Here is a 27,500-nt window from a genome sequence, read left to right on the forward strand (position 1 = left end):
CGAAGTAACGGGTTTAAACTGGATAAATTCAGATTCAACAGGGACATAGGCAAAAATTGGTTTACTAACAGGGTGGTGGATGAGTGGAATAGGCTTAGCAGTCATGTGGTGAGTGCCAATACAATTGTCACATTCAAAAATAGACTAGATAAATTCATGGACAGCGATATTAGGTGGGGTTAGATACACGGGAGCTTAGGGTCAAAGGAGCTGCCTCGTACAGGCCTACCGGCCTCTTGCAGACTCCTGCGTTCTTATGTTCTTATGTTCGCGGGGCTCGCCCCGGCGCCGGTGTCGCCCGCCACGAGGCAAGTGCCGGGAACAACGCGTCGGATGTTCCGTTTGCAGGAGAATCTGCTGAACATTTGAAATGTTTATTTTGATATTTCTTACTATGAACGAAACTGTGGCAGTTACACCAATTAGAGATGGTGGAAGCAGCCCCCCCCCGAGCGTCGGAACCTTCCCTCACTACTGTCAATGTTGTTTCCCAAATTGTTTGTCGAAAAAAGTAACAGAGAGAGAGAGAGAGAGAGAGAGAGAGAGAGAGAGAGAGAGAGAGGGGAGGAAGAAGGGGGGGGGGGATATCTACTGAGGCTCATGATGTTGTGAAAAGGGAGAGGAAAAAGAAAGAGAGGGAAAGGAGAGGAAGAAGGGGGAAGAAGGGAGAGGAGGAAAGAAGGAAGGGGGAGGCTGGGGAAGGAATAGGAGGGATTTATGGGGGGCGGGAGAGAGAGAGAGAGTGAAAGAGAGGAAGGGAAGGACAGGTGGAGAAGGAATATTAGTGGAATGGGACCAGGCGGAGGGAGGGAAGGAAGGAAGAAGTGGAGGAGGAGGATTTTGATGGAGAGGGGGATGGGGAAGGGAATGAGAAAGTGGAGAAGGAAGTTAAGGAGGGAATCACGTGGAGAGGGAGGGAAGAAGGTGGAGTTAATAGTGGGAGGGAGGGAAGGAGGGAGGGAGCTATTACCGTTATTAATTATTTACGCAGATCTTCACGCTCCCTCTCCTCTTTACTGCATATTTAAACGATTCCGTCTTTCTGTGCACCTTATCTTAATGTAACCCCGCCTCTCTCTCTCTCTCTCTCTCTCTCTCTCTCTCTCTCTCTCTCTCTCTCTCTCTCTCTCTCTCTCTCTCTCTCTTTATCTATTTATTTATCATATTTCTCATTTTTTCTTTCCTCCTTTTCTACTATTTTCTTTTCTTCTATTTTTTTTTATCAGGTTGTGTTTTATTTTTTTCTCATCATTCTCACTTTCATTCATTCCTTTTCCCCTTTCTTTTCTTTTCTTTTTGTTTGTCATATTTTTCATTTTTTAACAATTCTTCTTCGCCTTTCATTCTTTTCTTTCTTATGCTCCCTTTCACACACACACACACACACACAGACACACACACACACACACACACCTGACGCAGCACAAAATATATCAACCTTTTTCTGAGACTCAATAATGCACACGCTTCACTACCTGTCCCTTAATTGGAGGTGAGTGTGTGTGTGTGTGTGTGTGTGTGTGTGTGTGTAAGTGGACAGAGTAAAGTAAAAATTGGTCACTTTTTCTTTTCTTTCGAGCAAACAATAACACTAAAAGTAACAATGATAATAACAACTTAGATATTGATAAAGTTAATGAAGAAGAAGAACAAGAAGAAGAAAAAGAAGAAGAAAAAGAAGAAGAAGAAAAAATGTGTGTGTGTGTGTGTGTGTGTGTGTGTGTGTGTGTGTGTGTGTGTGTGTGGCCTTGCTCAACCATTTCGTCAGAGTAATTGCAGTGTCCCGTCGCCGCCGTGATGTCCTGGCTAATATATTAAGAAGCTAATAACACTTTTTCCTCGTTCATAATTGCGTAATGACTGGCAGCTAATGATGTCAAAACCTGTTACGTCAGAGGAGGCGAGGATGACATTATTACCATCAACATTATCATTATTATCATCATTATTATCATTCCTGTTGTTCTTTTCCTTTTTGTTCTTGTTTTTCTTCTTCTTCTTTTATCATTAATTGGGCTGTTAGTATTATTGTCATTCTTTGGTGTTACTGTTGTATGCCCTAAAAAAGTCTCTGCCCATTTTTATTTTAACTGCCCTCATTCGAACATTTTATACATTTGGGAATAACAGGACAAATTAGCACTTGTTCTTGTTCTTCGTCTTCTTTATCCTCCTCTTCATCTCCTCATTATCAACTCTATCATCCGTTGTATACATTCAGACTGACCAGCACGTTTCAGTCTTGTCCATATTTCCTTCCCTCTCCCTTCATCCTTTCACCATCAGCATCCCTTCCACCGTTTCTGTCTCTGGACGGGTCTGTATCTGTGCCGTCAGCCGGAAAACTAATCTTCGTCGACAGTTTCCCAATCCGGCGCTACTCCTTAATATCGCTAATGACGTCGTTAAGGTCGCCTCTAATAAGCTCGTTAGGCGACACACCGACCCTTGTTTTTTGTCTTTGCCTCGTCCCTTCCTCCTATCACGCCCTCGTCGCCCTACGTCCCATCATAAGGTCTAAATAAACCTTTTTTTCCGCTTATAAAAACAGAAAAATCCTCCACTTTTTCTCCCTGCAAAGGCCAAAAATTTACCTGCTAATGAATGATCGTCAGGTATTAATCCGTTTATGGAGTCTGATGCTTATACCTTTGATCCCATTACCGGGGAAGAGAAGACAGCGTAGATGGAATCGCATTACCTTCTTTACCGAGTGTTCCGTGTTATTGCATGCCCCTGTCGTGTACCATAGTGTTCGCTCCCCCTTTTTCCACGTCCTTCCGCTTGTCGCTTGGTGCTCGTACAAGGAAAGCGGCGTTGGGGGAGTCATTATTTTTTCACATTCCGAAGTGTTTTTTGCATTCGATGACACGCGAGGAGGAGGGTCACGAGAGGGTTGCTGGAAGGTGCGAGCGAGTTCAGGTTCCTTTCGTTTGCTATATCTCTGTTTAGTTTCCATTTCTTTACTATATCTTATCTTTATGTTTAGTTTCCTTTAGTTAACTGTTATCTTATCTTTGTGTTTACCAGTTTCCATTCTTCTGTATCTTATCTTAGTGTTTAGTTTACCTTCGTTTATTAAATCTTTGTGTTCTGTTTCCAAGCTACTATATTTTGTCTGTGTGTTGTTTCCATTTGTGTATTATTATCTTACCGCTGTGTTCAGTTTTAATTAAGATATATAAAAGAAAATTAATGTTACGTGTTGCTTGTGTGAAAAAAAAGATGAATATTACTAAGCGAATGTTGCGTGCAAATGTGTTTAGTTTTATTTTGTTTATTATATCTTATCTTTGTGTTTCGACTTAATTAATATACGTCAAAGAAAATTAGTGTTTATGAGTCGTGCGTGTGAAAAGATGAATGTTTAAAAGAGGATTATGTTTTTTGTGTGTTTGTCTCTTTCTTTGTCTCTATATCTCCCTCTCCCTCTCCCTCTCCCTCTCTCTCTCTCTCTCCCGGAACACGCCGCGGGAATATAAATTAAGCTCCACAATTGCGAATGTTCTGACTTGTGTGGAAAAATAAAGGGAAGGCAGATTCATGGCCAGATAAATATAACGTGTTCTACTCTCTCTCTCTCTCTCTCTCTCTCTCTCTCTCTCTCTCTCTCTCTCTCTCTCTCTCTCTCTCTCTCTCTCTCTCTCTCTCTCTCTCTCTCGACTTTGTGGCAGTGGCTGGAACATACCTCTTACACGCATACATTATGTTCGAGACAGGAAAAGTTCAAGAGGGACGGAAATACACGTTGGATGAAAGGGGAAATCAATGGGAACCGAAGGGAAGGCAACACGGAACCGATGGCTTAGCGAGTATGTCTTAATTATGTTTATGCTCCTATTATTTCTCGCGTTAGATGAATGAGTTAGCGTATATTAAAGGACCGAGGAAGGAGTGCTTCTCAGAATAAGCTAATGAAGACTGGGAGAGAGAGAGAGAGAGAGAGAGAGAGAGAGAGAGAGAGTAAAGAAAAAGTAACAATATATGCATGTAATTTACGCTATTTTACGAGGTTATCTTACTCACTTTCATTAGAGGCGACAGGTATTAGCGTACAGGTAAAAACTGATGAAGGCTCCGAAAAAAAAAATAACAGAAACACGTGCGCGCGCAGGTTAATTACGACGAGAGAAGGATGGAGGGGATCTTACCTGTACGGAACATCTTTTGGTAATTAAATGTATATATGAGCTCCCTTGAGGTAAATATGAATAAAGGTGAAGTGGTGCAATTACTGTGATAGAAAGACAAACAAATATAAATAAGGCAAATAAAAGTAAGACATTACCTCACACTTAGGATAGGGAAGAAAAGGAGGAGGAGAGGGAGGAGGAAGAAGGGAAGACGAAGGAGGACTGGGAGGAGAAGGAAGGGAAGAAAAGAAGAAAAATAATAATAATAATAATAAGAAGAAATGGAGACAGATTTAAAGACAGATACTCGTAAGTAGATAGATATAGATAAATAGATAAATAGATAGGTAGACAGATACAGATAAATAGATAGATAGATAGATTAACAGAGAGAGAGAGAGAGAGAGAGAGAGAGAGAGAGAGAGAGAGAGAGAGAGAGAGAGAGAGAGAGAGAGAGAGAGATTATGCACAAGGGGTTGGAAGAAGGGAAGACAAGGAAAGGGAGAAGGGAACACACACACACACACACACACACAAGGGGCGGGAGAATTAAAGACAAATTTATAAGGTCGGGCGCGGCGGCCAGGTGTCTTATTGCCAGGTGTCGTAACTCGCGGCGGTAGGAAATTCATGCGTGTCTCAGGGAGAGGGACGACGCGGCGTGCTGGCGGCCCCTCTCAGGCAGGTTGGCACGGGTCTCTCTCTCTCCCTCTCTTTCTTTCTTCCCCTTTCTTTCTCCTCCCCTTCTCTACCTCCTCTCCCTTTCTCTACGTCTACCTTTCTCTGTCTCCCTCGGTATCTTCCCTTCCCTTTTTCTCTACTGTTTTTTTTTCCTATTTTCTTCCTTCTTTCTGCCTCATTCTTCACGTTAACTGTCTTTCTCTTTTCATTTTCTTCGTTTTTCTCATTCTTTAAGTATCTAGTGTCTCTTTTTGTCTGTTCTCTCCCTTCTGTTTATCTTTCCTTGTCTCCTGTTTCTCTTCTTATCTGTTTTCTTTCTCCTTATTATTGTTTTCCTCATCCACGTCTACTTTTCCTTCATTCATATCTTCCTTACTTCTTCCTTTATTATGTTTCATTCTCCGCGTTTACTCTCTCTCTACTTCTGTTTTCTCCATTCTGTCTCTTTTTTTTTTACAACTTACCCGGCTGTCTTTCATTCATTACTCCCAACAAACCTCTCTCTCTCTCTCTCTCTCTCTCTCTCTCTCTCTCTCTCTCTCTCTCTCTCTCTCTCTCTCTTTTCCCTTCATTCCTCCCTTCTAATTTTCTTCTTCTCTTCTCCTTCGTTCTCATTCTCATCCGCCTCTTCCTCCATGCGCGATAAAGCTTGGCACTCATTCTCTCCTCCTCCTCCTCCTCCCCCTCCTCCTTCTCCTCCTCCTCCTCCTCCTCCTCCTACTCCTCCTACCACTCAATCTCCTTTTTTTCTCTTTACTCCCTTCTCTTCCCCTCCCTGTTACGGAACTTGAATGAATCTCTCTCTCTCTCTCTCTCTCTCTCTCTCTCTCTCTCTCTCTCTCTTTGCAGCTGGTGTATGGTAAGAGGAAAGTAGCTCACAAAAGGACAGTTTATCTCTCTCTCTCTCTCAACTCTATCTCTCCTCACAACCGTATTCAATATGTCCTTGCGACAAGGCATTGTCCTTCAGATTGGAAAAAGGCTAACGTGACACCGATTTTAAGAAAGGAGACAAAAAGTACCAGGTAATTACAGGCCCATTAGTCTAACTTCGGTTGTAGGTAAGCTACTTGAGGGCATAATTAGAGACAAAATTGTGAGTTACCTTGAAAGCCACTCATTAATTGGGGACTCACAACATGGCTTCCGAAATAAAAGATCCTGCCTATCAAATCTATTAACCTTTTATAACGACCTCTTCACTGTTTATGACGTAACCAAATCACTGGACGTAGTCTATCTTGATTTACAGAAAGCGTTTGATAAAGTCCCGCATCATAAATTACTTTACAAATTAAAACAAATAGGTATTGACGGTCAGGTAAACCAATGGATCGCGAATTGGTTGAGCAACAGACAACAAAGAGTAGTGATTGACGGATTTAACTCAGAGTGGGCGCCTGTCACTAGTGGCGTCCCTCAGGGCTCGGTTCTTGGCCCAGTGCTCTTCATTATTTACATCAACGACGTGGATGTTGGACTCAATAACCGCATTAGTAAATTTGCAGACGACACAAAGATTGGTAACTCGGTTCTCACTGACGAAGACAGGCAAAGCCTCCAAGAGGATTTGCAAAATTTCAACTTGGTCGGATAGATGGGAGATGCCTTTAACGTAGACAAGTGCCAGGTCCTTCAAGTTGGAACGAGGAATAAAAAGTTTGATTACGAAATGCGCGGCGTTAAACTCAAAAGCGTTCAATGCGTCAAGGACTTGGGGTCAAAATCGCGTCAAACCTCAAATTCTCACAGCAATGCATCGATGCAGCAAATAAAGCGAACAGAATGTTGGGCTTCATTAAAAGAAACTTTTATTTAAGAATAAAGATGTAATACTCCGCTCTACAACAGTTTAGTCAGACCCCACTTGGAATATGCGGTACAGTTTGGTCTCCCACCATGCAAAGGATATTGCTAAATTAGAAGGTGTTCAGCGTCGGGCAACGAAAATTATCCCTTCCTTGCGCAACAAATCCTACGAAGAAAGGCTTTCTACCCTTAACATGTTCTCTCTTGAGAAACGTCGCCTCCGAGGAAAACTGATCGAATGTTTTAAAATACTTAATGGTTTCACGAATGTAGACAGATCAACATTGTTTATGATCGATGACACTTTGCGCACGAGGAACAATGGCGTAAAACTCAGATGTAGACAAGTAAATTCAGACTGCACCAAATTTTTCTTCACCAACGTTGTAGTGCGAGAATGGAATAAGCTCCCATCATCAGTGGTCCAGTGTAACACGATTGACTCCTTCAAAAATAAGCTCGACCGTCACTTCCTTCAACTTAATATCAACTAGAGTAGAAATGCAACGTTTGGAGTCTTCTGATTAATGTAAAATCACTTAGGTTTAAGGACAGACCAACAAGTCTGGACCATGGGGTCTGTGTGGTCTTATTTTCTATGTAAATCTCTCTCTCTCTCTCTCTCTCTCTCTCTCTCTCTCGTAAGAAAAAACCGTAATAGCTATAGAAAGAGAGAGAGAGAGAGAGAGAGAGAAACTAAAATTGAGACTTGCCAACATACCACCACCACCACCACCACCACTATCAACATGACCTACATTGCATTACTGAAGGGAATGACGAGTGTTCCAAAGCACCTGACGACAACACACACACCGAGGCGAGTGTTGCGAGGGGTGAGGGGGCGGGACGCAACACAAATCCCTTCCTGACGCTACTCTAACAGGATCGAATCGCCTTTGGAACATGATCGGATCCTTGTTTGTCAGCTTTTCCCTCTTTGGTCTGCTTTGATTTTCTTTTTTGTTTCAGTTTTAGTTTTTGTTATTGTTGTTTTTTTCAGAATGTGTTGTGAATTTTTCTAATCTATAACTAGGTCTTCTTTTTCTTCTTTGTATTCTTTCTTCTGCTTCTTCTTTTTTTTTGTGTGTTTTTATTTCTTCTACTTTTTTATATCCCTTTCCTTTTTACTCCTTTTTATAATTTTGTTGCTTCCTCTTCTACGAAAGGAGAAACATACTTTTATACCTTCTCAAGAGTTAAATGGCGTGCTTAGTATTTTTAGGGTATTATTCCTCATCAGTTTTCATATCGGGATTTTAAAAGCACATATGAGTGAACTTCAATTAAGGGGAATTTATCAACCAAGATATAAAACGATTATCAAATGCGTACTTTTCTACATTTGTTTGCTCGTACCGTTTCTATCAGTGAATATGATAAGAAAACCAAATAACGTCAAAGGAATTATATATGAGATGTGTGTGTGTGTGTGTGTGTGTGTGTGTGTGTGTGTGTGTGTGTGTGTGTGTGTGTGTGTGTGTGTGTGTGTGTCATTTATCGATATTTCAATCTTTAGTTATTCAATTATCCTTCACTGTACTGGTCTTCTCTCATCTGCATTCTAATCACTTAATTTATCTATACACCTGTTTGCCTTAATTAACATACCTACACCCTTTAAAATGTATTAGTTTGTATAAAAATTTACCTTTACAACTCCAAACGTCTTTTCTCCTTCTCTCTCTATTTTTTTTCATCCATCTCTCCTTAACATCAAATTTACTGAACCTGGAAACTCCATCTAAAGGAACTAACTGGAAGCCCTGGCTGGAAACTACCTGGAAACTCTACCTGGAATTTCTCGGAGTTGAGAGTAAGTTCACCATCTCATTTTCACCATTCCAATCAGCAGACATATCAGGGAATAGAAATGAAAACCTTGCCGGATAATTAAGACAGGTATATCAAACAAAACCTATTCGTATCAGTATTAATCTAAGGAAAATAAACTACATACAAAACTAAAACAGGTAGGCAAAGAAAAAAATGACATATGAAGTAAAATGATCAAAACCTTACTTATTTTCTTGCACATTACTTCATTATTACATTTCACCCTAATTCTCCAAAGTAGTTTCTTCATTAGATTCACATACTAATTACAACGCTGCGTACCTACATACTAGCAAACATCTACCACAATCTCCTCTTCATTTGGTAGCGTTTTCTTTACTCTACCTTTCCTTCTCCCCTTCCTCATCTGGCTTAAATCAATGCATCGTTTCCTGTCCATTAATTAACCTAAAAGCCGCGGGTGACGCCATTCCCAGCGTCCCAACCTTGACCAAAGATAACTCCGGGCTAAAAATATCCGCGAAGATGTGATGCGTGACGCGAAACAGGAGAAAGAGGAAAGGAGGAGAGGAAAGCTGACGTGTGTGTGTGTGTGTGTGTGTGTGTGTGTGTGTGTGTGTGTAAGGTTGATAAATATAGCCTAATTTTTTTTTATCCTTTGGCATTTATTTATTTTGCGGTTTTTTTCTTGTTTTACTGGTTAGCCAAAATTAATTATCTCTCAGTCATTGGTTTTTCTCCTCTTTAAGTCATCAGTCAATGTTTGTTTGTCACTTAGTGGATGATAATTAACTAGTGAATAACCTCATCTCTTTTTCCTCTTCTCCCTTCTCCTTCTCTTCATCTTTCTCTTCTCCATCCTCCTCCTCCTCCCCCTCCTCCTCTTATGGTTGATTTCCCTTGGCGTGTTTCATATAAAGATTAGGTCAACTGTTCTTACTTATTTTGTTTATACGATAAGACACTCACTACTTCAGGGATAACCTCGAGGAAAAAAAAAAACAGGCTTGGTCACGTAATACTATCTCAAGAGGCCTACACACACACACACACACACACACACACACACACACACACACACACACACAGAGAGAGAGAGAGAGAGAGAGAGAGAGAGAGAGAGAGAGAGAGAGAGAGAGAGAGAGAGAGAGAGAGAGAGTAGGGTCACAAGGGAAAGGAGGTTATTTGTTTCTATTGCGCGTTACGTAACTCTGAGCGCCGTACAGTACACGTAACATACACGTCTTCTGTAGTTACGTAAGGGTAGTGCTCTCCTTTACAGCGAAGTATTTATGTTGGTGTTTTTTATGAGTAGTTTTGTTTTAGCAGAATTAACGTAACGGAATATAAAGTAGGGGATAACGCTGGAAATTGGTGTTGATATGTAGTTTTAAGTTATCTTCGTAAAGAATGTATACCAAAAACACTAACAACGCAACTTAATTTAACTTTACCAAACTAAATAAAATGAAAGGAACCACGTTGAGTGTTGATATGAAATTTAGTGTTATCCTCAGTAGATTGTGTAAAAATATATCTACAAAATCAGTTAACCAATCAATCAATATATCAATCAATTATTCTAATGACTCTCTACATCGCATTTCGCCTGTGCTGTTCTTAATTACACATAATCTGCTCACGGTTCGATACGGATTTAATTAATCAAGATACAAACTATTCTTCAACACAAAAAAAATACTATTAAGAACCGGAGGGATTATTACTTCCTTTTAGTACATTTAATAATAAGATTGTAAGGGACCAGATACATTGCTGTGCTTTTATATTCTGAGAGAGTTTGGCATCTGACATATATTCATTCACATAAACAACTTTTCTACATTCAATAACAACAAACTGGAATGTCACATATCCTTCTTCGTGCGCTTCATTGGTAAGTGTTTTCGGTGAATTGATAAAGCACTTCATATTATTCAGGGAGAGAGGGAAGTGCATCATATATTTATCCACACACATATTTTGTCTATATAAAATCACTAAACTTTCTCTTCTTCTTTTATGGACTTTATTATTAGGTTATGCATCGTAGACTATGAACCCCAAGACTGTAGTTTCTCAGTGCAAATCACACTTATATGTCAAATCTCCTCATTCTCTCTCTCTCTCTCTCTCTCTCTCTCTCTCTCTCTCTCTCTCTCTCTCTCTCTCTCTCTCTCTCTCTCTCTCTCTCTCTCTCTTAGCCACAAATCACGTGATAATTCAAGGACGATTGGAGCGTTTGATCTCTCCGCCTTGGACGCTAACTAGAAACAAAAACAACAACAACAACAACAACAACAACAACAACAACAACAACAACAACAGCAAAGGGAACAATAATAATATAAACACTCTCTATCTGTCTCCATCTGTCTATATATCTATCTATCTATCTGTCTGTCTCTCATCTTCTTTTGTTCTTCCCATTGTTAACTTTTCTTCCATCTTTTCTTTTCGTTCTCTCTCTCTCTCTCTCTCTCTCTCTCTCTCTCTCTCTCTCTCTCTCTCAGGTGATGGCAGGGCGTGGGCGGCAGGTAAGGACGGGCAGATTGACGGCGCTGCACTTTTCTACCTCTCCTTCGTGTCTAAGAGATCGCTTTGTCAACCCGTCCACGCGCGCTCGCTCCCTCCTCTTTCTTCTTCCTCTTGTTGTTCTTGATCTTGCACTTGTTTTGGTTACTGTTTCTTCTTTCTTCGATTCCTCTTTTTTCTTCTTTTTCTTGTTTTCTCTTTCTTTATTTGCTCTTCCTCTATCTTCCCTTTTTCGTATTTTTCTCTTGCCTTTTCGCCACTGTTCTTTTTTCTTATTTTTTTTCGATTACTTTTTCTTCTTTTTCTTTTTCTTCTCTTCTGATTTTTTCTATTTCATTTTCTTTGTTTTTATCTTCCTCTAGCTTCTCTTTTTATTGTTTTTCCTTCCTTTTTCTCCGTTTTCTTCTGATTTCTTTGTTTTCATTCTTTGTGTTTGTTTTCTTGTTTCTGCTTCTCCTCTTCTATCTTCCCCCTTTTTATCATTTTTGCTTCATTTTCTCCTTCTTCTATATTTCGTTCTTTTTCTCCTTTCATCGACTTTTTTTTCTTCTTCTATATTGTGCTTTTCCTATTTGTTCTTCTTTTCATTTTCCTTGTTTCTCTGTTCCTTCTTTTTCTTCTTCTTCTTCTTCCTCCTCCTCCTCCTCCTCTTCCTCTTTCTTTTCCTCCTCCTCCTCCTCCTCCTCCTCCTCCTCTGAGGCTTCACCTAAGAGGGTTTCATAAAGCCTTTTGTTGTCACCTATCTTTTCGTAAACAATTTTCCTATATAAACGATTATGAAAATTTTAACTTGAGAGAGAAAAAAAGAGAAAGGTGGGTCAAGTTTGATGAAATGGGTGGGTGATTCTTCTCTCTCTCTCTCTCTCTCTCTCTCTCTCTCTCTCTCTCTCTCTCTCTCTTGTTTTCTTGTTTTTTTCTTTTTCTTCTTTTTTTTCCTTCCTTCTACTTTTCTTTATTTCCTTTTTCATTACTTTCTTTTCCTTCTTTCTTCTGATTTCTCTCTTTTTTTTTCTTTTTCTGCGGTTTTGTTTCTTTACTTCTATTTCTTCTCTTTTCTCTATCTTTGAGCTTCTTTCTTTTCCACATTCTTCTTCTGTATCACTTCTCTCTCTCTCTCTCTCTCTCTCTCTCTCTCTCTCTCTCTCTCTCTCTGTTGGCACCTCACACCTCATGCAATTTTGGCACCGTTTCTTCCCTCTTCTCTTAACTCTCCTTTTATTGCGTTTCTCCCTCTCCTCCACGTCCTTCATCCTTTCCCATTTACGCTTCGATCAAACACGTCAAAGAACTTCCGAAAAAAGAACTTGATATAAAAAAACTTGACCTATAAAACGAGAACTTATATAAGGAAGGTGATAATCGGTATAGCTATAGATGACATGACCGTAATCAGACATAACAACAATAACAACAACGACAACAACAATAACGACACACTGGACTTGATACATTAGAGAAATTATATGAAAGAAAAAAAATATGAAGTTTATAATAGTGAAAAAAATGACGATATTTCTTCTATCTATTTTTTTCTCTTCTATTTTCTCTTCTTTCTTCTATTATATTTTCTTTATTTGTTCTTCCTCCAGCTTCTCTTTTTACTGTTTATCCTTCATTTTTCTCCGTTTTCTTCTCATTTCCTTATTTTCATTCTCATTTTTGTTTTCTTGCTCCTCCTCCTCCTCTTCTGTCTTCTCCTTCCTCTTTCTCTCTTCATCTTTTTCCCCTCCATTTTTTTCTCTAGGTATCAACATTTCTTCTCTTCGTCCCACTAACGTGATCTCTACCTTCTCCTTCCTTCTCTCCTTCCTCTTTTTTCCTCTCCCTCTTCTCCTCCTCCTCCATTGTCTGTCTGTCCGTCTATCTGTGTCACTGTGTATGTCTGTCTGTGTGTTTGTCTGTCTTTCCCTCAATATTTATCCTCTCCTTTCTTCCCTTCGTCCCAACATCTTCTCTCTCTTCTCCTTCCTTCTTTTCATTCTTCTATCTTCTCCCTTTTTTACTGTTGCTTTTTTTTCATTTCTCGTGAGTTATGTATCTATTTATTTTTTGTTATTATTTATATCCAACCTCTGGCCTCTTAAATGTCAGCTGAGAGGGGAAGAATATTATAAAAAAACACATCATCTACTTTTTCTTCCCTTTCTCCTTCTCTTCTTTTCGTTTTATTTTAATCTCTTTCTTTATCGTCATCTTGTCTCTCATTTCCACTTTTATTCTTGTTCAATATGATTCTTTCCTTTTCATTTCTCTCTCTATGATTTCCTCTTCAGAAACAAAACATCATCTATTTCTTCTTCCTTTTCCCCTTCTCTTCTTTTCGTTTTATCTTATTCTCTTTCTTTATCGTCATCTTGTCTCTCATTTCCACTTTTATTCTTGTTCAATATGATTCTTTCCTTTTCATTTCTCTCTCTATGATTTCCTCTTCAGAAACGAAACATCATCTACTTCTTCTTCCCTTTCTCCTCTTCTTTTCGTTTTATCTTATTCTCTTTCTTAATCGTCATCTTGTCTCTCATTTCCACTTTTATTCTTGTTCAATATGATTCTTTCCTTTTCATTTCTCTCTCAATGATATCCTCTCCAGAAACAAAACAGCTATTTTCTTCTCTTTCTCCTTCCCCTCTACGTTTTATCCTGTTCTTCTTCTTTATCGTTCTCTTTCCTCTCATTTCCTCAACTATTTTTGTTCATATTTCTTCTTTCCTCATAGTTTCTCCTCTTTTGATTTCCTCTTCTTTTCCTTCGTTGTTTTCCTCCTCTTTTTCTGTCATATGTTTCATGGTTTCACTTTTCTTTCTATTTTCCGCAGGACTTTTAATTTTTCTCTGTTTTTCATGTCCTCTTTCTCTCCTTTATCGTCCTTCCCATTTCTTTCATGTCTTTAATTAACCGTCTTCCTTCACTGTCTCCCTCTTCCTCGTTATTCCATAGTTATTTTTCTTTTCTCTTCTTTTCCTGTTTCTTCTTCCTTTTCTACACTTCTTCATCTTCTCCCTTCATGTTTTTCAGCTTTCTCCTCTTCATTTTTTTCCGACCTTTCATCTATTCCTTCCCTTTACGTGTCCTCCTACTCCTCCTCCTCCTCCTCCTCCTCTTCTTCCACCTGTAAGGGACAAAGATGCCTCGGGTTTTGTGCTGCTCAAGACAGGCTAATATCTCCTCTCCCTTGAGTGTGTGTGTGTGTGTGTGTGTGTGTGTGTGTGTGTGTGTGTGTGTGTCTGTGTCTGTGTGTGTGTGTGTGTCAACAGCATCAACACCACACAAACAACAACAACAACAACAACAACAACAATGACGACGACAACAACAACAATAATGATAATAATAATAATAATAATAATAATAATAATAATAATAATAATAATAATAATAATAATAATAGATTTAAGCGTTCCACGTGTGACAGTTTGAGTGAGTGTGAGGGAGAGAAAGAAATGAAGGAATGGAGGAGGGAAGGAGGGAGAAGGGAGGGAGAGAGAGAGTGGGAAGGAGAGAGAAAAAGAGAAGAAAGAGAAAGGGAATGAAGGAAGGAGAAGGGAGGGAGAGGGAAAGTGGAAAGGAGATAAAGAAAAGGGAAAGAGAAATGAAATGAAAGAGGGAGAAAAAAACGGAAAAAAAACGGGAAGATGGAAAAAATGGACAGAGATGAAGAGGAGGATGAGAGGAGGAAGAATGCAAAAAAAAAAAAAAGGTAGAAAGAGGGAGAGGGAAAGGAAGTAGGAAAGGTAAAGTATAAGAGGAAGGAGAAAAGAAGAAAACAACAAAAAGTGGAATAGATGGAGAACTGAAGTACAAGGTCGAAAGAGAAAGAAAGGAGGAGAGGAGAGAAGAAAACAAGAAAGAAGGAAGGATATTTAAGAGGAGAGGAAGAGGAGGAAAGTAGAGAGATGAAGAGAGAGAGAGAGAGAGAGAGAGAGAGAGAGAGAGAGAGAGAGAGAGAGAGAGAGAGAGAGAGAGAGAGAGAGAGAGAGAGAGAGAGAGAGAGAGAGAGAGAGAGAGAGAGAGAGAGAGAGAGAGAGAGAGAGAGAGAGAGAGAGAGAGAGAGAGAGAGAGAGAGAGCATCCACTTTTCCCAACGCCTTTGCCAAGTCATCCGCCTTATTAAAGGGAAAAATATAACCAACCGGCATGTGTGAGAGAGAGAGAGAGAGAGAGAGAGAGAGAGAGAGAGAGAGAGAGAGAGAGAGAGAGAGAGAGAGAGAGAGAGAGAACGAAAGAGAATGAAGAAGATAAAGTACGATAGAAAAAAGAAAAGAAAATAGAAAAAAAACGTAATAATATGGTACAAAGAGAGAGAGAGAGAGAGAGAGAGAGAGAGAGAGAGAGAGAGAGAGAGAGAGAGAGAGAGAGAGCGCCAGGTAAGGCCGCCACAGGTGCACAAAGAGGCCGCTTCTTACGATAATGGCTCGTCGCTGCGGCTTGGCGTTTTCTTATCTCGCTCTGCTCTTGTTGCTGTTTGTTTTACTCTCCCTCGTGTCTCGGCTGTCTTGTCTCTGGCTTTTTTCTGCTTTTTTTTTGAGGGGGGGAGGGGGATGAGGAGGGGTGTAAACGTTGGCATATGTGTGTGTGTGTGTGTGTGTGTGCGTGTGTTTGTTTGTATGTTCATCTCTTTTGTCTCTTTCGTCTAATCTCTTTAGTGTTGTCATCCTTCTTGACTTTCATAAATGTTGACATATATTTTTTTTTTCGTTTTTATTATGAATTATTCTACATTATATATTTTTTATCGAAAATTCTATTTGTCTTTCTTTATTTTTTCTATTTAACTCAATATTATAATTTATTGATTAAATTGCTGTAATTTTCAGTACCGCAAGTCAAGCAACATGGCGCCACTATAAACACTTCCCTGCGCCACAACGGGCGGGGATGACCATCAGGCTCCACCAAGAAATGCCTACGGGCACCATTGGCCGAAACGTAAGAAGAAAAGAAGGTTAACAAAATAACAAGTACAAAGGAATGATAAGACAAAAAAAAAAAAAAAAAAAAAGATTATAGACGAAAAATAAGTAAGCGAAGAAACCGAAATAATGGGAAAGAATAACAATATATGACGACTCAGGAGAGCGAGACAGACAGAACGAAAAGCAGAAATACACAAAGGAAAGATAAAGACACTGACAAAAACAGATAGAGACATACGCAAATAATGAAGCAGAAAATGGGACACACACACACACACACACACACACACACACACACACACACACACAGAAACAAAGACATAGATTTACAGACAGACAAAAAAAATACAAACAGACAGAGCGAACGCCAGAGTGCCAAGAAACAGAGCCAAGGGAGCCAAAATGAGTGCCAGAGAGAGAGAGAGAGAGAGAGAGAGAGAGAGAGAGAGAGAGAGAGAGAGAGAGAGAGAGAGAGAGAGAGAGAGAGAGAGGAATCATAACCCTTCAAAACATTATCTACCAATAAAAAAAACATCAAAACCACGTGATCAAATCCAACCAATCACAGCTCAGAAGAGGGATGCGCGTCAGCCAATCAGGTGAGACCATTTTCAGAGCCCTACACACGTTCATCTCCACAGGTAATCATCTTAATCACCTCTTAATTAGCCAGTGAATGTGGATGTTTTGTTCTCTCTCTCTCTCTCTCTCTCTCTCTCTCTCTCTCTCTCTCTCTCTCTCTCTCTCTCCTATGAGTTAATGATCGCGTCACCATCCGTCCCACACCTTGTTATTCTGTGTCCCTTCCCCTCACCGATTTACTTCATTATACATACACCTGTGTCTCTCTGTCTCACTTTCCCTTTCTGTCGTCTGTCGTTTGTGGGATCTATTGTTTTCTTTCATTTATAGTTTTGGGATCTGTCGACTTATTTCATCCATAGTTTGCGGGACCTGTCGATTTCTTTCATCTATAATTTGTGGGTTCTGTCAGGTCTTTCATATATAGCTTGTGGGATCTGTTATTTCATCTATACTTTATGGGATCTATGAATTTCAGTCGTCTATAGTTTGTAGGATCTATTAATCTATCTAACTTATAATTTGTGGTATCTGTCAACTTCTTCCACTTATAGTTTTTAGGATCTTAATTTCTTTCATCTATACTTTTATGGATATCAGTTTCCTTCATCTATAATTTGTGAGAACTTTCTATTTATCTACCTATCAATCCATCTCTGTATGTATGTATGTATGTACGTTTGTATGTATGTATGTAAGTATGTATGTATGTGTCTCCATTCGTCTTTCTCCAATCTTGTTACAATCATTATCGTCATTTTTCTCTCCCCTTCTTTCTAATTCCTCTTGCAGATTTTCATTATTCTTTTATTACGTATATTTTAATCAGTGGCGGCCATTCGCTCCCTTTTAGTGCAGGAAATTAAATCTCATCAATTGTCTGTCTGTCTGTCTGTCTATCTGTGTCACTGTGTCTGTCTGTCTGTGTGTTTGTCTTTCTTTCCCTCAATATTTATCTTCTCCCTTCTTCCCTTCGTCCCAACAATATCTTCTCTCTCTTCTCCTTCCTTTTCTCTTCCTCTCTTTCTTTTCTCTTTTCCTCTTTTTCTCCTCTAATGTATGTTTCCTCCCTCCTCTTTTTGTCTAGTTATCAGTATTCCTTCTCCTTTCCTCTCTTCGCTCTACCAACATCAACTCTCTCTTCTCTTTCCTTCTCTCCTTCCTCTTCTCTTCCTCTTTCTCTCTTCATCTTTTCCTCCTTCTTTTTCCTCCACTTGTCAACATTTTTTCTCTTCGTCCCACTAACGTAATCTCTACCTTCTCCATCCTTCTCTCCTTCCTCTTTTTTCCTCTCCCTCTTCTTCTCCTCCAAGGTATGTTTCTTCCTCCCTCCTCCTTTTCTCCAGGTATCAACATTCCCTCCACCTTAATTAGATAGCTCAGGTGTTTTTCGCGTCCCTTCCACTCCATTATTTCATTAAGTCATCGTCACTCCGTCATTAAGTCATCAGGACTACGTCTTCGAGTACATAATGACCCGCGATGACCTTGTTAAAAGGATGACTAACACGTGTTTTGGTGTCAGTCTTGAGTACTTCTAATTATTCATGTTTTTTTATTTTTTATTTTTTTACGGCAATGATTATAAAAGAAATATGAAAACGAATAAGAAAATGAAGATGAAAAAGAAATATAACACAAACAGCAACAACAATAACGATGAAAATAATAGTAATAATAATAATAATAATAATAATAATAATAATAATAATAATAATAATAATAATAATAATAATAATAATAATAATAATAATAATAATAATAATAATAAGACGAAGACAAAGAAGTAGAATGATGATAATAACAGTAACAATAATAATAATCCACAATTCCTCAAACCAAACGAAAACAAACAAACAAAAAAAGAAAATCCACGAAATCACGCATTCTAAAAAAAAGCCAAACAAAATATCGAAAAGAAGAAAAAAAAGGATAAAAAAACATCAAAATAAATATGACTGCAGCAGTATCTCATGAAGGAGGAGGTGACGGAGAGGAAGGAGGAGTGAGGAGGAGGGAAGGACGAGGAGGGAAAAAGACAGAAGGGAGAGGCGGGAGGGACTTCACATAAGGGCCAGAATGTGTCAGGAATGTGAGGGAGTTTCGACCTTGCGTCAGCCGCTTCTTAACTGTCTTCATGCCGCCGTCAGCCAATATTTACCTCGGGCTGTTGCTGACTGATTGGGGCGTCAGGAAGAGGAGGAGGAGGAGGAGGAGGAGGAAATAGAGAGCAGATGATGAATTCCTGAAGGAGATTGAACTACCTGCTGGTGGTGAGAGGAGGAGGAGGAGGAGGAGGAGGAGGAGGAGGAGGAGGAGGAGAAATATGCACTTGGCAACACCTTTCGATTTTGCTTTTTCCAATGAATGAATTATTTGTATTTTTTTCTAAACTTTCTGTATATGATTATGATGAAATATTACTACTACAACAACTACTACTACTACTACTACTACTACAACAACTACTACTACTACTACTACTACTACTACTACTACTACAATAATAACAATGACAACTGTAATAACGATAATGACAACAACAACAACAACACTAACATCAACAACAACAACAACAGTAAACTTCTATAAAGCATTTCGGAGCGGACGCCATCGAGGAAAACTTTCTCAAAAACCTTAATTGAAAAAAGTTGGAAATAATAATTTGATAATCACGGACTCAAAGAAAACTGATTAAGAGACGTAAAAAAAAAAAGAAGTCTGGCGAGATGAAAGAAAGAATGAATGGGACAAAAATATTGAGAAGAGGAAAAAAAACGGGAAAAAATGAATGAATGAATGAAGGAAGGAAGGAATGAAGGAAGGAATGAAGTAAGGAAAAGAGGAATGAAGGAAAGAAAGAAGAGAAGTAAACGGGCAGTAAAGGTAACGCTTGAAAGGAAGAAAATAAAATAAAGAAAAAGAAAGAAAAGAAAAAACTAAATAAATAGACTAGATAGAAAAGAAAAGGAAAGTAAAAAGAGAAATAATAAAGGAAGAAGAATGAAAATGAGTAAACGAGACCAAAAAAATGACAATTACTGAATAAAAGAGGGAATGAAAAAACAGAAAAGAAGGAAAGAAAAAGGAAAAAATAAGAGTAAGGAAGGAAAGACAGAAGGAAGAGAGAAATGAAAGGAGAGGAGGGAGGCAAGACAGAAAGGAAAAAAGGAAGGAGTAGCAGAAGGAAAGGAAGGAGAAAGGGAGGGAATGAAGAAGGAAGGAGAAGAAGGAAGTTTCTCTCTAGTTTACACAATTGTTCGAACTTCAAATCGAGTTTCGGGTAACAAGAGGGAGGGGGGGGGAGGGAGGGAGGGAGGAAGGGAGAGAGAGGGAGAGGGAGGAACAGGACTGAGAGAAGGCCACGTTAATACAAGGAAAAAAAAGACACACACAGACAGACACACAGAGAGAGCGTAGGACAAGTTGTTAGGGTGATGAAAAGAAAGTGAAAAGGAAGGTGAAATGGAGAGTGGAAAGGAAGGTGAAATGGAGAGTGGAAAGGAAGGTGAAATGGAAAGTGGAAAGGAAGGTGAAATGGAAAGTGGAAAGGAAGGTGAAATGGAAAGTGGAAAGGAAGGTGAAATGGAAAGTGGAAAGGAAGGTGAAATGGAAAGTGGAAAGGAAGGTGAAATGGAAAGTGGAAAGGAAGGTGAAATGGAAAGTGGAAAGGAAGGTGAAATGGAAAGTGGAAAGGAAGGTGAAATGGAAAGTGGAAAGGAAGGTGAAATGGAAAGTGGAAAGGAAGGTGAAATGGAAAGTGGAAAGGAAGGTGAAATGGAAAGTGGAAAGGAAGGTGAAATGGAAAGTGGAAAGGAAGGTGAAATGGAAAGTGGAAAGGAAGGTGAAATGGAAAGTGGAAAGGAAGGTGAAATGGAAAGTGGAAAGGAAGGTGAAATGGAAAAGTGGAAAGGAAGGTGACATGGTTAGTGGAAAGGAAGGTGAAATGGAAAGTGGAAAGGAAGGTGAAATGGAAAGTGGAAAGGAAGGTGAAATGGAAAGTGGAAAGGAAGGTGAAATGGAAAGTGGAAAGGAAGGTGAAATGGAAAGTGGAAAGGAAGGTGAAATGGAAAGTGGAAAGGAAGGTGAAATGGAAAGTGGAAAGGAAGGTGAAATGGAGAGTGGAAAGGAAGGTGAAATGGAAAGTGGAAAGGAAGGTGAAATGGAAAGTGGAAAGGAAGGTGAAATGGAAAGTGGAAAGGAAGGTGAAATGGAGAGTGGAAAGGAAGGTGAAATGGAAAGTGAAAAAGAAGGTGAAATGGAAAGTGGAAAGGAAGGTGAAATGGAGAGTGAAAAAGAAGGTGAAATGGAAAGTGGAAAGGAAGGTGAAATGGAAAGTGGAAAGGAAGGTGAAATGGAAAGTGGAAAGGAAGGTGAAATGGAAAGTGGAAAGGAAGGTGAAATGGAGAGTGAAAAAGAAGGTGAAATGGAGAGTGGAAAGGAAGGTGAAATGGAGAGTGAAAAAGAAGGTGAAATGGAAAGTGGAAAGGAAGGTGAAATGGAAAGTGGAAAGGAAGGTGAAATGGAGAGTGAAAAAGAAGGTGAAATGGAGAGTGGAAAGGAAGGTGAAATGGAGAGTGAAAAAGAAGGTGAAATGGAGAGTGGAAAGGAAGATGAAATGGAGAGTGGAAAGGAAGGTGAAATGGAGAGTGAAAAAGAAGGTGAAATGGAGAGTGGAAAGGAAGATGAAATGGAGAGTGAAAAAGAAGGTGAAATGGAGAGTGGAAAGGAAGATGAAATGGAGAGTGAAAAAGAAGGTGAAATGGAGAGTGGAAAGGAAGATGAAATGGAGAGTGGAAAGGAAGGTGAAATGGAGAGTGAAAAAGAAGATGAAATGGAGAGTGGAAAGGAAGGTGAAATGGAGAGTGAAAAAGAAGGTGAAATGGAGAGTGAAAAAGAAGATGAAATGGAGAGTGGAAAGGAAGGTGAAATGGAGAGTGAAAAAGAAGGTGAAATGGAGAGTGAAAAAGAAGGTGAAATGGAGAGTGAAAAAGAAGATGAAATGGAGAGTGGAAAGGAAGGTGAAATGGAGAGTGAAAAAGAAGGTGAAATGGAGAGTGAAAAAGAAGGTGAAATGGAGAGTGGAAAGGAAGATGAAATGGAGAGTGGAAAGGAAGGTGAAATGGAGAGTGAAAAAGAAGATGAAATGGAGAGTGGAAAGGAAGGTGAAATGGAGAGTGAAAAAGAAGATGAAATGGAGAGTGGAAAGGAAGATGAAATGGAGAGTGGAAAGGAAGGTGAAATGGAGAGTGAAAAAGAAGATGAAATGGAGAGTGGAAAGGAAGATGAAATGGAGAGTGAAAAAGAAGGTGAAATGGAGAGTGAAAAAGAAGATGAAATGGAGAGTGGAAAAGAAGATGAAATGGAGAGTGGAAAGGAAGGTGAAATGGAGAGTGAAAAAGAAGATGAAATGGAGAGTGAAAAAGAAGGTGAAATGGAGAGTGAAAAAGAAGATGAAATGGAGAGTGGAAAGGAAGGTGAAATGGAGAGTGAAAAAGAAGGTGAAATGGAGAGTGAAAAAGAAGATGAAATGGAGAGTGGAAAGGAAGATGAAATGGAGAGTGAAAAAGAAGGTGAAATGGAGAGTGAAAAGAAGGTGAAATGGAGAGTGAAAAGAAGATGAAATGGAGAGTGGAAAGGAAGGTGAAATGGAGAGTGAAAAAGAAGGTGAAATGGAGAGTGAAAAAGAAGGTGAAATGGAGAGTGGAAAGGAAGATGAAATGGAGAGTGGAAAGGAAGGTGAAATGGAGAGTGAAAAAGAAGATGAAATGGAGAGTGGAAAGGAAGGTGAAATGGAGAGTGAAAAAGAAGATGAAATGGAGAGTGGAAAGGAAGGTGAAATGGAGAGTGAAAAGGAAGGTGAAATGGAGAGTGGAAAGGAAGGTGAAATGGAGAGTGAAAAGGAAGGTGAAATGGAAAATGAAAAAGAAGAGTAGTCTGTTGATGTTCCCCCCCCAACCTAAACACACACAGAAGGATAGACAAACAGACAAACAGACTCACAGACAGATAGGCAGGTAGATAAAAGGAATAAAAGTAGATAAAAGGTAGTAGTGGGGCTGATATGTGACAAATATCAAGAAAGATGTTCGCATCTGGCAGGAAGCATGAAAATTGCTATATTAAGGTTTAAATGTATGCTGATTCCGACTAGATCTGGTGCCATTTGATTGGATCAAAGTAACCTGCTCAAATTTGAGCTTTTTGGTGAAGGGGGTCTTTTTCCACTTTGTATCGATTTCCGACTGTTTCTATGACGTAGTTGCAGTTGCTTCTAGATCTGTCATCTTATTCTGGTTACAGATATCATTTAGCGTATGCTGCACACCAAGAGGCAGCAACACCAGAAGATACACTGACGTTCGAAAACTGGTGTCAACACATGGAATCAGCGCACCCACAGTTTCAATACTGGAGCAAAGTCCTGAAGCTGGAATTGCTGTTTCTCCAATTTCTGAGATCTCAACGGGAAGCCAACTTTCAGATGTATGTCGAAACCCTCGGCAAAATCATACCATGGATGTTTGCGATGGACCATATTCACTACGCAAGGTGGCTAACTGTCCATGTGATTGATATGTTGAGACTGCAAAGTCGATGTCCAGCTGTCAACAAACACTTCGTGGAAGGAAACTTTGTCACTCAGAAAAGCTCACACAAATTTTCGACACTTGCTCATGATCAGGTCCACGAGCAACAAAATGCAATTTTGAAAGGTGATGGAGGGATTATCGGGATCACTGAAGACCAGTCGGCTCTGAAACGTTGGATGGTAGCAGGTCCTGAGATCAGCAGAGTTCTTAATGAGTTTGAAAGCAGGTACACACACAAAAGTGGAGAAAACTACCGTCACCATGAGCAGATCCACAGTGTGCAGAAACGGTTTGCTTCAAACACAAAAAATGTTGTTGAAGCAATCGAAGAGATGGGAAACCCTTTCTTGGATGACAGTAGTGACTGGTTGCATTGGACACAAAACTTATAATGTCTGAGACAGTGGTGAATAACATGCAAGCAGCAGAACAACTCGGAAAAACACAATATGAAGCGTTCGTAGACGAGAGAATATCTGGATCTTCCAAACCATTCTATGACCCCATTCAGAAGAACAACTTGACACTGTTCAAATCGGGCAAAATGAAGACCTCACAAAAGAGCAGCAAAGCTGCTGCCATGAAGAGCGATGTTCAGCTCTTCTCAAGGTTGTACATCTCATGCCAGTCTCGAGATGGAGACCTTGACTCGTTCTTCGAACACGAGAACCATCCGTGGCCACCATCACTCGCTGAGAACAACACGATGCGCCATGCGAGCAAAGCCGATCTGATGGACTGTCTTGAGGCATTGGCACCACGACCAGTCGATGCACCTGAGGTTGATGTTACAATTATTGATGGAGCAGCTTTAATGTACATTTTGGATCCCAAACAGTCCAATAAAGTCGTCCGAACATTTGGTGAATTTGCGCAGTTGATCTTCCTCCCCTACATCTTAACGAAGCTACAGTCTGTGATCCGGTTGGATGTAGTATGGGATGTTTACAAGGACGGGAGTTTGAAGTCGTGTACTCGAGAACTACGTGGTACGGGTGAACCTCTCAGAGTTGCTGCCAGCACACGACTACCGCAGAACTGGAAAACGTTCCTCCGGGTAGACTCCAGCAAAACAGGGCTATTCAAATTCCTCGCGAGTGAGTTAGCATCATGCCACCTACCAGAGGGTAAACTTGTCCTCACAACCTGCCAGGAGAAGGTTCTCTCCAATCCAGACATGGATGTACATGGACTAACCCCATGTACACAAGATGAAGCAGATGGTAGAATGCTCCTGCATGCATCTCATGCATATCAACAAGGTCAAAAGAGAGTTCTCATCCAGGCAACAGACACAGATGTTGTTGTTCTAGCCATAAGAACAGCAAACATCCTTAAGGACTGTGAGTTGTGGGTCGCATTTGGTCATGGGAAACACTTCCGGTACATAGCTGCACACAGCATTGCAGATGAGCTGGACGATGAGTCTTGTCAAAGGTTGCTGTTTCTACACGCTATCTCAGGTTGTAACACAGTGTCAGCATTTTGTGGAATAGGCAAAAAGACTGCATGGGAGGTATGGAGAACATCGGACGTCTTCAAATCACTGTTCAGTAGACTATCCCTCCCACCCAGCACAATGTGTGATGCTGATTTGGTCACGTTGGAGCGATTCGTTGTACTGCTCTACCAACGTACGTCACCACTCCTGAGAGTTAATGAAGCACGGAAAAGACTATTCGCTTTTGGAAACCGGAAGTTAGAGAACATCCCTCCAACCCGCGCTGCATTGATGCAACATGCTAAACGTGCAGCATTCCAAGCCGGCCATGTGTGGGGTCAATCACTGGTCGCAAATGTCATAACCCCCTCTCCGGCAGACTGGGGCTGGGAGAATGTTGGAGGTACCTGGTCCCCAGTATGGAGCTCCTTGGGAGAAGCATCAAAAGTGTGTCGCGAACTTGTCAAATGTGCCTGCAAAAGTAACTGCACGGGCAGGTGCAAGTGTTATAAATCAAATTGCCCTGTACACAGTTGTGTGCATGTGGCGGACAGTGTATTAGACATTGAACATGTTGAATGGACATTGGACTTGCCATGGGACAGTAACCGGTGTATGGTGGGAGGATCGTATATTCATATGACAGTGGTTTGATTTGCGTTGCATTGTTTGTGAAATAAAAAGTTTATGCTACATCAATAACGGTCCATACCTTACACATATTATCTCAACTGGCATTTACACTAGCAATATTTTGAGACATAGTACCATATTTAATGAGTAGGAAATAGATTTTCATTAATGGTGACACTAATTTTCATATTAGCATAGCACATACACATTCAATCATCCAAACAATAGTTTTATAGTGATCTGTGACCATCAAAACATGGGTATAGACACCTCATTTGTGCGATTATCTGTAGTATTCGCCGAGATATGGCAGAAAATAGATATTTCGGCAATGGCCGCATTAATTTGCATATTTGAGCAGGTTCCGTTGCTCCAATCAATTGGCACCAGATCTAATCAGACTTGGCATACCCTAAAACCCTTATATACCAATTTTCATGCTTCCTGCCAGATGTGAACATCTTTTTCACATATCAGCCCCACTATAGATGAAGGTAGATAAAAGGAATAAAAGTAGATAAAAGGTAGATGAAGGTAGATAAAAGGGAATAAAAAGATAGATAAAGATAGAATAAGATAAAGACAGATAAAAGGCAGATAAAAGGTAATAAAAAGATAGAAGGAAGACGGACGAAGTGAAGGGAAAAAATAAGATAGGCAGGAAGGAGTGAAGGAAAACCAAGGAAGGACGGAAGGGAGGTAGGTAGGAAGGAAGGATGGGAGGAAGGAAGGAGGAAACGGAGGCCCTCAAGAGTAAAAACAAAAGGATTAAAGACTGGAAGAAAATATAACATCAAGGAAGAAAACAAAAGAAAACGCAGCATTACAGTATAAAAAAAAACAGAGGAAGTAAAAGTTTGGGAAAGAAGAAAAAAAAGAGAAACGGTAATGCGAAGAACGGAAAATGAATGAATGAATGAAGGAAGGAAGGAGTGCATGAAGGAACGAATGAATCAATAAAGCAAGTGTTGAAGAATTACTTTTATCTGAATAATTCCACGAGGATGAGATAAAGACTGCGAAGTGTTCTGACAGCCGCGCACCGACTTGCCGAGCGGGTGAAAATATAAGACAGAAAAAAGAGAGAGAGAGAGAGAGAGAGAGAGAGAGAGAGAGAGAGAGAGAGAGAGAGAGAGAGAGAGAGAGAGAGAGAGAGAGAGAGAGAGAGAGAGAGAGAGAGAGAGAGAGAGAGAGAGAGAGAGAGAGAGAGAGAAACTGCCTACTTCTCCTTCATTCTTCATTCCCTCCCTTTCTCCCTCCTTTCCATCTCTTCTTCCTTCCTTTCTCCTTTCTGTCTTTCCTCCCTCCTTTCCTTTCTCCCTTCTGTCGTTCCTTCCTTCCTCTTACTTTTCCTTTTCTGGTAAGACTTGAAGAAAGGAAGAAAATGAGCAGGAGGAAAATAATGAAAAGAAATAAAAACACTTAATAAAAAAAGGATAGAAAAGGGAAATAATTAAAAGAAAGAAGAAAGTTAACGATTAGGAGAGGGGAGGTTTGAGAGAAGGGAAGAAAATAACCGAAAAAAAATATGAAAGAAAAATAAACAAGTAAGCAGGCAGTAACGGTAAGGCTTGAGAGAAAGGAAGAAAATTATCAAAAGAAAAAAATGAATAAAAAAATAATTAAACGGTTAGTAAAGGTTAGGTTTGAGAGAAAGAAAAGAAGTAAACAAAAAAAAAAGGAAAACAACAAGTAAGCGGGTAGTAAAGGTGAGGGTTAAGAGAAAGGAAAAAAAGCTGAAAAAAGAAAAAAAAAGAATGAAAAAACGAAATAAACAAAGGAAAGCAGAGAAAAGTGAAACGAAAAAAAAACAGTGAAGGATGAACAACAACAACAACAACAAACGTAAACGAGAAAAAAACAACAAAATGAAGGAAAATGAATGAAACAACAGCAAAAAAAAATAATAATGCACGAAACAGTTCCATAAATTAATAAATTGATAAAATTGATAAAACTGATAAAAAAAGAAAAGAAAAATAACACTCGCCACGTGAAAAAAAAGAAACGTGATGAAAACTCCGAGTTGACATTTATGGAAAAAAAAATATATATGAAATAACTCACGGCATATTATTTAAGACAAACTAAAAAGTGAATGGACGCGAAATTTCAGAAACAAAACAAATACAACAGACAAACAGACAGACAGGCAGACAGACAGACAAGTTGACATGACAGGATAAAAAAACACACACACAGGCAGAGATGCATAATAACACCCACCCACCCACACCCACACACACACACACACATACACACACACACCCACACCCACACACCCACACCCACACACGCGAACAAACAAACAGATCAGTGGATAACTCTCAGGTGTTAATTTGCCCAGTCTGCCTCGCTATTTCAGGGACTTCCGGTTGAGTGAG

The 27,500-nt window shown here is 39.7% G+C and overlaps 1 protein-coding gene across 1 annotated transcript in view; it reads right to left on the minus strand.

Annotated features, from left to right (window-relative positions):
* The window catches only part of LOC127008804 (uncharacterized), a 77,800-nt gene that overhangs the window by 38,397 nt on the left and 11,903 nt on the right, over positions 1–27,500 (minus strand). The window lies entirely within an intron of this gene.

This window comes from Eriocheir sinensis, chromosome 38 (genome assembly GCF_024679095.1).
Source record: "Eriocheir sinensis breed Jianghai 21 chromosome 38, ASM2467909v1, whole genome shotgun sequence".
Taxonomy (NCBI): domain Eukaryota; kingdom Metazoa; phylum Arthropoda; class Malacostraca; order Decapoda; family Varunidae; genus Eriocheir; species Eriocheir sinensis.